This window comes from Cyprinus carpio, chromosome A16, assembly GCF_018340385.1.
Source record: "Cyprinus carpio isolate SPL01 chromosome A16, ASM1834038v1, whole genome shotgun sequence".
Classification (NCBI taxonomy): Eukaryota; Metazoa; Chordata; class Actinopteri; order Cypriniformes; family Cyprinidae; genus Cyprinus; species Cyprinus carpio.
In genome coordinates, this window is record NC_056587.1 from 17,333,099 (window position 1) to 17,348,872 (window position 15,774).

The window sequence follows — 15,774 nt, forward strand, 5'->3', positions numbered from 1 at the left end:
ACAAATATACAGAGAGATCTTTCCTGCTGCGTAGCCTGTGGCGACTCATGTGGCTTTGCTCAGCAGTGCAGCAAAGAGAGAAGCGAAGAACAGCATGAAGCTTACATGAGGCACCAACAGTCTGGCTGAACTCAACAATGAGATTGCATCTGTGCTAGCATCTAACATCTCCATGCAGAGTGGAAAACTGTGTTAGGCCGTCCTTAACTAAAGGACAGCAGAGAGGCAGGTAAAGATTCCATGTTTTTGATTATGAGAACAGTAGAAGAATAAAGGAGTTTGAGAAGTTTGAATTGGATCCTGCAGCCTGTTGTCAATCAAATCTTAAGAGAAAACAATCCCTCGTTCTCCTGCTTCACTGTCACACAAGGTCAACAGTCAATCTATGAGCCAACTCACCAACATCTGTCCATGTACAGCAAAGCATGTCCCTCCAGTCCAAAGCCTACAAGATCACTCAAATACACACCATCTGTAAGCCACAGAGCACTCAAAACTATGCTGTCCAGAAGCTTTCTACAACATCAGTGGCTTCACACTGCCTAAATGGCAGTTCTTTTCAAACACATATACAAAACACATATGTGTCACAGAGGATGCTGTGAATGACCATTCTGGAAAGAACTAAACACAAAAGTTTTAAAACAACAGAACCACCTTAAAAACAATTGTCAGTAAGATATTGATATGGCCTACATGAATAAATATCCAATGCTCAACATTTTTTTTCAGTAAAACTGAATCTCCAAATACCTCCTGTCCAAAAATAAAAGTTAAATAAGTGAAAATAAGCAATGAGGCATCAAACATTTTCGCATTCACACCATCTCTTTCCTCCTGAATCATTCTCAAAACACTACCCATTCAAATGTCTGAAATTATACATTAAATTGATCAAAAGTGACAGCAATGACAATTAAAATGTTACAAAAGATTTCTATTTTGTTCTTAAATGTGGTTCTTTTCAACTTTCTATTCATCATTCATCCTTAATTTTTTTTTTATAAATCACGGTTTCCACAAAAACATTAAAGGTGCAGTGTGTAATTTTTAACAGCATCTAGGGGTGAGGTTGCGAATAGCAACCAACGGCTCAGTCCCCCGCTCGCCCCTCCCTTTAGAGAAACTACGGTGGCCCACACAGGTAAAGATGTCGTCAGTAAAGACAGCAGAGAGCAATGAGATTTCTTTACAAAGGTAGATCAAGGAATTATATTTACTTAATTATCCAATAAATCAATGTTATTGCGAATGTTAATGTACTTGTTTATCATTGTGTCAGTGTTTTATACGCAAGAACAACAAAGTGATGAAACATGCTCTGTAGAGCAGTTTGTCCATTTAGGGCTACTATAGAAACATGGTGGCGACTTCCATGTAAGGGGACCCCATGTGTGTCTGTAGTTAGAAATTGCTCAATCTAAGGTAATAAAAACATAACAGTTCATTAAGAAAGGTCTTTGTACACCTCTAAAAACATAGTTATGTATATTATATTGCATTTCTATAAATAGATCGTTGTAAATATTACACAATGCTCCTTTAAGCAGCACAACTGTTTTCAAGTTTAATAATAATAATAAGAAGAGATGTTTATTGAGCACCAAATAAACTGATTTCTGAAGAATCATGTGACAATGAAGACAGGAGTAATGGTCTCTGAAAATTCAGCTTTGCCATCACAGGAATATAAAATTAATATAATATAATATAATATAATATAATATCAAATCCCCAAATAAATTAAAACAAAAAAAAAAAAAACAAACAAATACACACAATTCATAAACTCAAAAAAAAAAAACAAATAAATAACTATTTCTATATAAAAACAAATAATATACTAAAAATAGAAAACAGTTATTTTAAATTGTAATAACTTTTCACAATATTACTGTTTTTACTGTATTTTTGATCAAATAAATGCATAAGAGACGATGCATAAGATACTTTTTTCAAAAATATAAAAATTCTTACCTACCACAGACTTTTGAACAGTAGTGCATATGTCTATTCATCATTATTGTATCTCCAACCAGTCTTTTTGGATTTGTGAGGATTTTAAATAATGTTACCTTCGAACAATTATATACATCTGCAAATTTTGGAAATTTTCATCTTGGTGCTTTCATCAGAATGTCTAATGCAATGTCCCATAATATTTTCATTAATAAACAAATGGAAATCCCAGAAAAAAAAAGTATGAAGAATCAGGAAAACTTCCTGATCCAATTTTAGATCAAAATTTAAAAAACATGAAGAAAGTTTACAATGGCAGAGCTGGGCACAAATGGTTTTGCAATATCATGTGTAAAAACAGGCCTGAGCTCAAAGTGCGTCAGAGTAACTACAGAGAAAGAGGTCAGACTTTAATGACTATGGCATTAGGTTATCAGAACTTTCACTCAGTCAAATCCAGAGCATTTATATAACATCTCTGCACATAACCTGAAGGGAAAGTAAAAGCGTGCTGAATCCAGACAGACTTGATGCAACAGAAAATGGAATCTTCACTAATAATACACAAACAACACCAGAGCTGTCTGCATAAGCTATTGGTTCAAACGCATCCAAGAAAACAATATCAATATCCTGATCCTAGAGGACAGGGGTATAAAAGTCAATGGAGACACACACAATCCTTTGTGACGCTAGAGGATTTAGTTTATGCCTGCAACCACAGTACCAGGAAATATTTTCCCTCAGCTATATTTATGAGCCTACTAAAGCTGCTTCTAAAGTCTCACATGGAAACAATGAGGGAATCAACCAGAATTCATCATAATGCATTAAAGAGAAAATAAAAAGTCACTTCACCACAAACTACTACACACTCAGAAAAAAAAGGTACACGATGGTACAAATAATGTTCTTCAAAGAACAGTACCTTTTTGTACCTTTAATGGTACAGTAAAGACCTCTTATGATACCGTTTGGTACCTTTTAAGGTACAACTGAAATGAAGATAGATAAAAGTTCTCACGTCAAAGGCACAAGTCATGCATGATTGGTTGCTGTTTTAACTATTAGGCATAGCAACAAGACTCGGATTGGTCGAAATCACTGCGGCCGTTACAGAATTTTCAAAAAGAACAGAGAGCGGGAAGCAGACTACTTCTGCCCTTTTATCAATAGAAAACAAAAGCTCTTTGAGAATGGATTTTAAGTGTAAAGGTCTCTGCACACTGAATTTGTGTGTGCATTTTTTCGTATTCTAAATCCTTAAAATTCGTCACACATTCGTCACACACAGAAACCTTGCACACTGAGTCCAACGCATATTAATTAATCCGTTGCGAGAAAATTCACAAAACAGCACTAAATGGAGTCTTCAAACAGTGAGGATGATTTTGTTGTCTTCTCGCTTCTTAAAAAGATAAAAAGAGAGGAAATATTGGGTCCATCCAATACTGAGATACAGAGAGGAAGGAGAGTTCCCTCTCCGGAGCAGCAGTATTATCCCGGGCGATTCAAAGTTTACTTCAGGATGTCACATCATGTCAGTGGGTCAGTTTGATGCTTTGCTAGTGATACTACAGCCACATATAAAAAAGAAAACTTGACGGGGCGAAGTCAGTGCAGTGCGTATGCAGTCCGTTTGCGTTACTGGCAGTCTCCTTAGCCCAGGTAAGACGCCTCTGACATTGTCTGTGGTTCAGAAGTGGCTTAACAAGAGGAATACGACAACTGTAGCCAAATTCCTTGACACGTCTGTGTGTGGTGGCTCTTGATGCCTTGACCCCAGCCTCAGTCCATTCCTTGTGAAGTTCACTCAAATTCTTGAATCGATTTTGCTTGACAATCCTCATAAGGCTGCTGTTCTCTCGGTTGGTTGTGCATCTTTTTCTTCCACACTTTTTCCTTCCACTCAACTTTCTGTTAGCATGCTTGGATACAGCACTCTGTGAACAGCCAGCTTCTTTGGCAATGAATGTTTGTGGCTTACCCTCCTTGTAAAGGGTGTCAATTATTGTCTCCTGGACAACTGTCAGATCAGCAGTCTTCCCCATGATTGTGTAGCCTAGTGAACCAAACCGAGAGACCATTTTGAAGGCCTTTGCAGGTGTTTTGAGTTGATTAGCTGATTGGCATGTCACCATATTCTAATTTGTTGAGATAGTGAATATGTGGGTTTTTGTTAAATGTGAGCCAAAATCATCACAATTAAAAGAACCAAAGACTTAAACTACTTCAGTCTGTGTGCACTGAATTTATTTAATACATGTGTTTCACAATTTGAGTTGAATTACTGAAATAACTTTTCCACGACATTCAAATTTACTGACATGTACCTGTATCTAGGTCAGGGATCCTCAAATCTGGACCTCAAGACCCACTTTCCTGCAGAGTTTAGCTCTAATCCTAATCAAACACACCTGAGCATGCTAATCAATGTCTTTGGTATCATTAGAAAATCACAGGCAGGTGACTTTGATCAGGGTTGGAGCTAAACTCTGCAGCGCACTGGACCTCCAGGGCAAGATTTTAGTATGGTTACTATGGTTACAATTAAACATTCATAGCCTATCTGTCTATTCTGCTAGTTAATCCAAACAATATAAAAATGTATACTGTTGATAAAAAATATAAAAACAGACATTACACGTAGCGTTTTAATAAAATTGTTAACGTTACAGAAGCGGGGAATTTGAACGTGCACGAGTTATTTTATTTAATCTGTGTTATTTTAATGTTTCCTTTTTTGACCTAAAACATGACACGGATGTTGATGTGTCTGCGTTCAAGCATTTCAGTGGGCTTACATAGATCACCCTTTACAGCAGATTTAGTTCACAAATAACTGACAGTTTTGACCTAAATATGTTGTCCAGTTACAATAATTAATCCTAAAATTTGAAATTAGTAAACTTACTTTTAGCAGCATCAGTCGGCGGGCGTGCTCACAAGATCTCCTGGTTGTGAATTCAGTTCACTAGAGACTCGCACTAAACGGTTCATTTGAATCAGTGAGTTGTCGACTTGAGAACAGCTGCAATCGGATCATTATAATTCTTGAATGAATCATTTGGTGCGATTTGCGACTGAATTAAAAGGTTCATTGAAAAGAATCAGTCCGTTCTTGAATCAGACACCGCTTCTGCGTGTTGGAGCACGTGATATAGGCTATTATAAGGAGTAATATGTTTTATGAAATGTAGTGAAGTAAAAAGTATGATCTTATGCTTTGGAATGTAGTGAAGTAAAAGTAAAAGTTACTCAAAATAAAACTACTCCAGTAAAGTACAGATACTTGAAAAATTTAACTTAACTTAAGTACAGTAACGAAGTAAAGCTACTCCGTTACTGACCACCACTGTATAACACCGTGTCTACACCAGACACGACAAAGTGAAAGTTAAAAATCATTTGAACTTTGTGTCAGTTTGTCATAAATAGAACGCAGCAGCAGTTTACTGTCAGGGATTTGTCGTGTCATGCCGTGCCGCATCCAGTGAAGACAGCATTGTGTAGACACCTCTATTCGTGTCTTTGCATTGACTTTGTATGTAATCTACTCGCGCAAATAATTACATTTGCGTTTGGTGTGTATACACCGTAAGACGTTACAGCCACCCATTTACAACAGGGAGCTTAAATAGTCTAAATAGCCAACTGTATTTAGCCTTCTGCAAATAAATTTTAAAGCAACAGTGCTTGTGTATAATTTGTGTATAAGTTTTAAGTATGTAAAATAATACAATAAAATAATAATTGTAAATGAATGCTTACCCATAACTGTAAATAAATTTCAATTTAAATTAAATTTACATTTTTATTTTCCTACTAAAATGAAAATGAATAGATACTAACAGTCTTCTGTGGTCTGCAACACAAACACATCTGAGATTTAACTTATGTTTCATGAGCTTTAAACTAAAGAAACAAGTCATTCACATTAAATATGATAGAATCTTGCAGTTTAATATTGTCATTACATACGTGTATTTTGCATTTATATGCAGGTGAAGACTGTGTCTACTGTTGGGGAGGATGCTATTTCATGCCCATGTGAAGACTTAGCAGGACCAGAAAAAGCCAACCAGTAAGTCTCTTTTGCTGATGTCTATACAATGGCAGCTAAGTGTTAAAGGGTTAGTTCATCTCAAAATCAAAATGTTCATCATCACCCTTATTCCATTCTAAATCCCTATTCTTCAAAATCACAAATGAAGACGTTTTAATGAAAAATGAGATATTTCGGTTCCTGCATTGACAGTCCATACAACTACTACATAAATGAATCGAACAGTTTAGTCCAGATTTTCTGAAGAGATGATCATTTTAGATGATGAACAGATTGAATTTATGCTTTTATTCACATATAAACATTCATCAGTTCACACATAAAACATGGTAAACAAAATACTTGGAAAAAATTAGGTTCATTTTTGTTAAACATCAAGTTTGTGCTTCCATAAGAACAAATGAATTTTGTTTTTAAGCATCAAGCAAGTATGGTTGAGCATCTGTTCAGTGTTTATATGTGAATAAATGACTAAGTTCAGTTTGTTCATTATATAAAGCAATCGAGTCTCTTCAGAAAATTTGGACTAAACTGCTCTACTCATATGGATTAGATTTACAATCACTTTATGAATTTTAAAGCATCAAAGTGGCAGTTGCGTGGACTGTCAGTGGAGGGACAGAAATCTGTCAGATTTCACTCAAAAGATTTTTGTGTTTTGATGAGGAACTAAAGGGTTTGGAATGACATGAGGGTGAGTAAACAATGAAATTCAATGACATCCATGTGATTTATTCATCTTATTTTTTAGTGAACATCTTACCTTTCACCTTCAGGGTTTTTCCTACACTGAAAATTTTTTGGCGGCCGCCAAAACGATTTTTTGTCCCGCCAAAGCCTTATTGATGTGTAATTGGGTTTTGTGAGTGAAGCAGGCTACAGACTGAGACTGAGCACCTTTCAAGGACTTTCCAGGTCCAATACCCTCAAATTCAAGGACTTAATGTGGGGACACATTTTAAGTGAGAGCAAGGTTACATGGTGTTATCTTCTAAGATACATCGTTGCAGTTTTCATGCGTCAAACATTTATTTTTGGACATATGACAGAGATCTGATATTCTATTTGTCGTATTTCTGTTTTGCATAAAACTGAAGAATATTATATACAGCTAAAAAGCTTCTTACCAGTGGCCATCCTTCACAAAATTTTACATCTGTTTTATCATAGGTAGAATGCAAAATGTTTCAATACAAGCATTTCAGTCAAATGTAATTAAAGCAACATTTAAAACCTTTAACCCACAGGGGAAAATCAACCCATTAACACTTTAAACTCGGCAGCCCTGCATTTAACACAAGCTGCAGGAGTCACATTTGATGGATCACAGGTTAAGAGGAGCGAGATATGGCTGATAGACTATGCTGGAGGATTTGCTGCTCAACAGATCCTGAGCTCATTGACAAATATATGATCTTCCTTTACACAGAGCAGGCGTGATCACGAAATCAACAGTGAAAGTGAACAAAGAACACTCATTTAAAAGAGATTTAAATACTCTGCATATTGATAGGGGCTCCCTGATGTGCAAAAATTATGCAATATTAGAATGTTTGCGGGAGCACTGGACACAAAAATCATGGGAGTGGCCTGTAATAGTCAGAAATTCAGCAGGAGCGGGATTAAGAAAACAGTCCCTTTCAGGGCTCTAATATAAAAACACACACAATGATTGGTGACCAGAAAGCAAAAGCCGAATCCCAGACATTTCTTTAGGTCCAAAGAGAGGACATGTCCTGGAAAAAGAGGACATATGGACACTCTAATGTCATGGCAATGTACAACAGAAAGTGCCTCACGCAGGAAACACGTAACGTAACACGTAAATGCATGTAACAAACGTAAATCATGCAAGCCAGTCGCAGAGGCCATGAATTGTTGCCGAAATAACACATTAGTGGACCAGAGGGAATAATATGGAATTGTTTCCAGAAAACTTCTTGCAAAAAATAAATTCAAGCACTTTCAAAGACCTATATCAATGTATTTTTATTTTCAAAAACTTTCCAGGGCCTTGAAATTTTTTTTTCAGATTCACAAACATTCGGCCAATCACAACGCACTGGATAGCTGGCCAATCAGAGCATACCTCGCTTTTCAGAACGATGAGCTTTGTAATATTCAACGCATTTCAGAAAAGTGGGGTATAGAGGGGAAACAATAATCTACTATATGTGGAAAATAATGTGTTTTTTGAACCGTAAACCGCATAAACACATTTCATTACACCAAATACACAAAATAATGTTCTTTTTAGCAACATCATATGACCCTTTTAAGTCTTTAATAATAATCTGGAAAGATGCATTTACACAAAGAAATATTTTACTGTTCAACCACTTGTGTGTATTTGATATGTATTTGCAGTTACTTATATTAAAATATATTTTGGTTTCAGTTGTTGAATGTGAATGTTATTAAACAAGAAAATGGCCTTTAATAGTTCTTGAAGGAACACATTTGCCACAGTTAAGAATGGGCTTGTCACTGGGGTGGTACCTTAAAGGACAAGATTTGTACCTTTGATGAAGATACAACATTGTATACAACATTGATACAGTATTGTAACGAAAAGGTACATTTTGGTTCCCCATGGTACAAATCATGTCCTTTAAGGTACAAATTGGAATGGTACAAATTTGTTCCTTTATATTAAGGTACAATTTTGTACCCTTAAAAGGTACTGCCCCAGTGACTAGGGTTTGTACCTTCTTTGGTACAAAAGTGTACCTTTTTTTCTGAGTGTATGATCACCATTTGCTTCCAAATCATCCAAAAAGGCTTTTTTTAAATTATTTAATTTATTAGAATACAAAAAGTACACTAGGTTTTTAAATATTTCTGCTTCAAACTTTTTATATAACTGTAAAGCCAAATGTTGTCTTTACTTAAATAATTATAGTAATCTTGACTAAACATTGCTTAAAATATTATGTTTTGGGCCCATAAATCAAAAACCTAAGTTTGTGTAACTTGTTTACCTACAAAATATTAACTTAAGATTTCAGGTGTTGTCAACTCAAAATCCTAATTTATTAAAACAGCTCACTCTGGTCTTTATTTAATGTAACTGGCGGTGCAAGCAGTTCTGTCTGGCAACAAGAGAACTAATGCACTGATTGGTAGATAATAACAAATGGTGGGGCTTTCTTCATTTTATTCTAAAAAAATAAATCTCTCAAGACCTCAGCATCTACACTTGACTTCATTTCATACAAAAGTCCTTGTTGTCCTTAACAAAGGTTTAGATGTTAATGTTTTAGTGAAAAGTAAAAGTTTAGTAAAGTTTGATGTCACCATGATTGAGATCAGTGTTTGCTTTAGTTGGCCTCTTGGCCCTTGATTTCTTATTCTTAAGCATTGACTTTTCTCTGGCTGCTTTAACCTTGTCTTTCTAAAGCACTTATCTTAAAGCAACAAATGTAAGAGAAAGTCTGATCAGATGATATTTGTTACTTATTGTTGATATAGTCATCATTTAGTGGTCATATATATTGGTAACCTACATTAAGAAGTTAAGTGAACTTAATTCTTTAAATACAATATATGAAATACAAATCAAGTAAACTAAAAGTAGAGTGTACAAGTACAAGTTGAGTAGAGTGTACAAGAGCACTAACTTGAGTGAACTTAATGACATTTTATAAGATATTAAATACTTTATTAATCCTTCACAGGAAATTATATTGTTACAGCAGCAACCACAATTAAATCCTTGCACTCAGACATATTGACCTAACTAAACACCTAAGCACCTTAGGACACCCATCACTCAATTCAATTGAGGGAACGAGTTTACTTTATCAGTTGAGTTGAGTCAACTTATTAGGATTTTCAGTGTACATATATAAAGAAATTGTGCCGATATACTAGGGTTGGGTATCGTTAGAAATTTTCCGGTTCCGATTCTGGTTCCAGTTTTGCCTAACGATTCCAGTTCAGATTCCGTTTCCATTTAAATTAACTATTATTATTGTTTTTACTATTTTACCTTCATTGAATGTAGTGTTGCTGAAATGTAGTAAGTAATGTTGAGTAATTCTAGTCCAATCAATCACATGTGCTTCAAAGTTGATGTTTTTTACACTATCAATAACATTTTGCTTTTCAAGCAGAAAAAAGCTGGTTGGCCAAACAGTCCCTTGAGGGCTAAGACACTTGTTCGCTAAATTAATGAAATATCAACTGTTACACTTATAACCGTGTATACACACACTCCATAAATCCCCTATTTTACAAATAATAATGCAGTCAGGAGATGGTGTGATGCAATGAGTGGTTTCCACATTTTTAAACATTTAAAATGCATTAAAACAAATATTTTCTATCACTTTGTTTATCACTCTTGAAATGACCTGTACACTAAATAATCTATCCCTCATACTTACATAACAATAGCAGTCTATTTATTTAGTGGTCCAAGTTGAAGTCAGTATGTATATTAATGACAATATGGAACATATATAATGCAATTTAGTGGTGGCAGGAGCTGCAGCTACGTGTACAGTCAGACAAAACAACGTGCTCAGTTATCAACGACGCAAGTGTGCATACAGTCATGAAAAACAATGTGTTTGGCTGTTAAAGACGCGACGCGGTGTGTCTGTGGAGTGTGCATCATGGGAAACAATGTGCTCAGTAATTAAATAGGAAGGGCGGCGTTTATGTTATTTGGTTTGTGACATCCACAGCTTGGTCCAGTGTCGCACCAGAACCGTTTTCGGAACCGAAAATTGCTCAAGGTTCCGATTCTTTTCAAAAATCAGAACCGGTTCTCGGTTCCCAACCCTACGATACACTACTAAAATCTACATTTTGATTTTATGTTATTAGACTTTCCTTCCTGTGACAGCCCAGACAGAGAATACCAAAAATAACAACCGGGGGGAAAAAACATGCATAATGCAGGACTTTTAATTAAACTGCCTACTGGTTGCAGCTTGCATCATGTTCAAGACATTGATGCTTGCTTACAGGTCAGCCATGGGCTCCTCACCATACTTCCACTCGCTCTTATGAGTCTACATGCCCTCCAGAAGCCTGAGGTCAGAAAGCGAGCAAAGCCTCATGGTACCATCACCGAGACGAGAGGCTTTCTAGAACATCTTCATACACTGCTCCCTGCTGCTTGGAATGATCGACCCATCCCCATTTGGAATCCTGAATCCCTGACAATATTCAAGAGACAGCTGAAAACCGAGCACCTTACTGCATACTATGAAAAAAAAAAATCTAGGCTATGCTTTCACTTGGTTCAGCCTGTACTATTCTAAACAATGTCTGAAACTTTTTATTACGAGAACTTTTTGTGGTGATTTGCATCTTTAATGGTGAATTGCTTGTCTTCCTGCTTTGTAAGTCACATCTGCTAAATGCTTTACAACTGCCGCGATATAATATTCACTCTTATAACCACCAACAAAGTATTACAATATAATCTCCATAAATTAACATTATCTAAAATCATTAACAGTAAATCGTAGTAGGGATGCTCCAATTGACAGGCTACCAATCACTATCAGCCGATAATTGCTTTGGGAAGTTTGCTCGGCAGTCTCTATAAAGGCTGATCTCATAAACCAATCTCAAGCTGACGTGAGAGGTTTGGCATGGCATGCACCGGCACAAATCAAATGGCATCAAATCACCACATTATGTCTGCACTGTAAGCGAGCTACACGCTGCACAGTTGACACACGTATTGTCACCTGCAAAATCGCCGTCACAGGAATAATATACAACCCGCACCCCAAGGGTCACCTAAGAGGGGAAATTCCCCCCATTTTCAAATAACTATCATTTTCAATCGTTTCCCCAAAAGTTGGTCATCCACACTGAAATGACTGAAAACGCTTTCATCCCTGTACTGTGCATGCATAAAACGTATGGCGCTTTGACCTGCATCATTTCCGTCTGGCGTTTATTTACTTTCGGGCTCTTTGAAACGTTGTGGCAATATGTCGAGGAAAAGCGTTTTTTAAATGGACCGACAGTGAGGTAGAGTTGTTGCTGCGAGTAACACAGGAGTGTAAAGTTGCAAAAGCGTGCAAGAATATAGACTAGGAGACGTGCCAAAACAAATACGCTGAAATATTAGACTGCATCAAAGAACAGTAACAGAGAGCATCCAAAACAACTGCTGTACAAATGTTGTCCACCATTTTAGCTGAATTGGTCACATAACTGTGTCACATGACTAAAAATGGACAGCTGTCTGTCTTCAGTCAAAACATAAATCTTTTTCTGACAAATGCGAGTGAAATGCTTACACTCAAGCCCTGTGCCTGTGAAGGCTAAATGTTGGACACAGCCTAGGTACAAAATATTCCAATGAGTCAGTAAACCTGGATCTCATAATCCAGCGACTGAACAAGCATCAGAGCACAGCTTCCATACTATGGTGACAGCAAGCACACAAAACCAAATTCTTCTGGGTCTAACTAGTCCTTGAATCCATCTAGTTGGTTAATTCCCTTGATATATAAGGCAAGGCAAGTTTATTTATATAGCACATTTCATACACAATGGTAATTCAAAGTGCTTTACAGAAAAGAAAAGAAAATAATCATAAAAAATAATCACAAAAATAAAACAAGGAATTTAAAAACTTTGAAAATGATTTAAAAATAGATTTAAAATGAATTTAAGACCGTTAAATATAGAAAATGATTATACATAAAATACAGTGCAATCATTTCGGATTGCATAAAATACAGTGCATACATAAAATAGAGTGCAATCAGTTCGGACATCGCACAGTGCTCAGAGAACTGCAACTGACAGATGCCAAATATTAAGAAGCGAGGTCAGGAACATATTAAATTCCTCAGGAAGAACCTCAGAAATGGTTTTCCAACCCTAAATCCTTGTACTATTTCTCAAAGTTAGAATGTTATAATAAAACCAGCAAACCTTTTGCCTTTGACTGCTGCAGTGGCACTGTATAGAGCAGAAATTAACTATTAACTCTCAACAGATAGAATTTCTTTGACCTTCATGGTTTAAAATGAGACTGCTGACGTAAAACCACAAATTTTTCACTAACCCATTTTGCATTTCGCTGTTCCTACTTTGTGCTCTATACGCCACAAAGCTACAGGGAAAGCAAGCCCCGAGAGCAAGCAGGACAACCTGCTGCTAGGATATGTAACCAAGTGATAAGATCCTGGGGGACAAAAACCATCAACCCATTACCAAAAAAAAAAAAAAGATAGAGTCTCTCACAGGAAAACAAAGCACAGCAATGTATTATCAGGAATAGCTGTGCAGTAAAACAGGACTATTTGGAAGTGCTTTCCTATCTAAATGCATTTAAGAACCTGGCTCTAAAAGGCTAATACAAAGAATTTTATTTTCTCAAAAATATTTCTGGTTCTTAAGCAGTTTACAAATCACCTTCAAAGGAGCATAGATTCTAAAGTCTCTTTTTGCAGAATACAGTGGGTATAGAAAAGAATCAACCCCCACAGCAGGCTGAAATGAAGACGGACACAGTTTTTGTTTTATCCAGCTGTATTTACTCAGTGCAACTTATAATATCCAAGTGAAAGATATAACACCAACATGTCAGAAAAAAAAATAAATCAATCAATCACTGAGTTGGAAAAAGGATCACCACCTGGTGTAATTATTTTGCTGAAGCACCTTTTGCTTTAATTACAGCCCTTAGTCTGTTGGAAATGGATTTCTTTCGAACTCTGCAATATTTGCCCAGTCTTCTTTGCAGAACTGCTCAAGTTCAGTTCAATTTGACGGTGATAGTTTGTGGGCTACAGTCTTCAAGTCATTCCACAGATTGTCAGTGGGGTTTTAGTCTGGGCTCTGACTCGGCCATGCAACAACCCTCTACATTGCAAGTAAATCAATCGCATATGCGACTTAATCTTCACTCTGGGTGACTAAATGATGTCTAATATTAGCCAATGGCTAATAAATTCTTAGATTTTACTCACCAGTGTGTGAGTTGGAGGTTAACATATATGAATATATCTTAGCACAGATATATTTTCACTCGCCGAACACTCTGACTGAGCGCTTCAGAGTTTCACTCTGTCAAGTGATCTGTGCTATTTTTCAGTGTATCTGCGCAGCCCACCTGTGTTTGTGTATTTGCCTTACCATAAACTCTAGTGTTAAGGCACATGACTCGCCGTCGCTTTTTCTCACACGCGCAAAGTGAGAGCGAGCAAGTGAGCAAGTCTTACATAACATGCAGAATTGATGCGATACATGTAAACGATATTCTTTGTTGTATTTTCCTGTCAAAATAACACAAGTTCCTTTGGAATTCTTCAGCTTTTAAGAACTGCCGGGTTTTCTGGTAGTGGGCGGAACTAATGCGCAAATGGCAATCTTACTGGCTGGCACTCAACTATCATCTTCCCTGTCTTGATTTCAGCAAATCAGTTCGATCAAACGCACACAACTTGATTAATATTCATGAATTCAGCAGCTTGTTAATCCTTAGTGTGTTTTTTATTGTTCTTATAAGTAGAATTCGTATAATAATAATAATACTTATTATTATTATTATTATTATTATTATTATGTTATCAGTATTATTGTTAGTTTTTTCCCATTTTTTACAGGAACACTGAATGACCAAAAAGCACCACCACCAGTCCTAAGTTCAGTTAAAATGACTAAATTGCATTCATACATGGTTACCAATTCTAATTCTAAGTTTTAATTCTAATTACTAAACTTCTATTATTAAATAATACTTGATTATCCTATTATAATGCTTGACTGACTGATGTTAAGAGAGACTGATGTTGTACTTTCAGATATGTAAAAAGCTGTGCCATTTTACAAACACACACACCCATTTTACAAACATATATATATATATATATATATAATATACATATATAATATCTATATATATATAATATACATATATATCTATATATATATATATATATATAACACATATATAGATATATATACATAGATATATATATATATATATATATATATATATATATATATATTATATATATATATATATATATAGTATCTATATATATAATATGTTTGTAAAAAATGGCACAGATTTATATAAATGTATAAAGTATAGAGCTCCGGTGGTTGATGTCACGCAGTCTAAACTCAGATGTCACGCAGCCATAAGGAGAGTGCTAGAGCTTCAGTAAATCAGTTTTGGCAAATAAAACTACATGATTATTTTTCATGAGTCCAACATCCAGAAGCGCAAGAAAACATGCAATCTACCAGAGAAGTGATCAATAAGAGAACCTGTCTTTTATTGCAAAATAGAGAAAAAACATGTTACATTTAAGTAAGCTTCTTAACCTTGTAGTTTATCTTACTTGTAAAACACACAAAATGACCAAAAAAAAAAAAAGTATCGAGCACCAAAAGCAGACCATATTAAATCTAGAAGTTATCTTTAATTCAAAAATACGCATTTTCCTATAGATATTTTGTGTTTCTATATGCGATTGCCCCATAAAGGAAAGGGGAAATCATTTTATCATATTCCTAAGGATCCCGATAGACGACTGAAATGGTTCACTGCACTAAAACATGCTAACCAACACAAGATTTGGGATTAAACATGTAAGATTTCATGACATTTATGATGTCTACTGTACTCACAGTGATATAGCTATGCTGGCGACCTACAAGGACAGCTAGGGTCGGTTATGTTAACTAACAACACAGTTGTTAGACAGACCCTTCCAGTGATGACAAAGCAGGTTGAATATTCATAAAAAAAATTAGAT

At 35.7% G+C, this 15,774-nt stretch overlaps 1 protein-coding gene across 2 annotated transcripts in view; it reads right to left on the minus strand.

Moving 5' to 3' along the window:
• Positions 1–15,774, minus strand: part of LOC109104885 (beta-1,4-galactosyltransferase 3-like) — a 34,970-nt gene that overhangs the window by 11,898 nt on the left and 7,298 nt on the right. The window contains exon 1 of one of the 2 annotated variants that reach the window (XM_042773012.1): positions 400–423. The exons of the other annotated variant lie outside the window; for it this stretch is intronic. The gene's annotated coding sequence lies outside the window, so the exon portion shown is untranslated. Of the gene's footprint in view, positions 1–399; positions 424–15,774 lie in introns of those variants that run through there. 2 annotated transcript variants of the gene reach the window in all.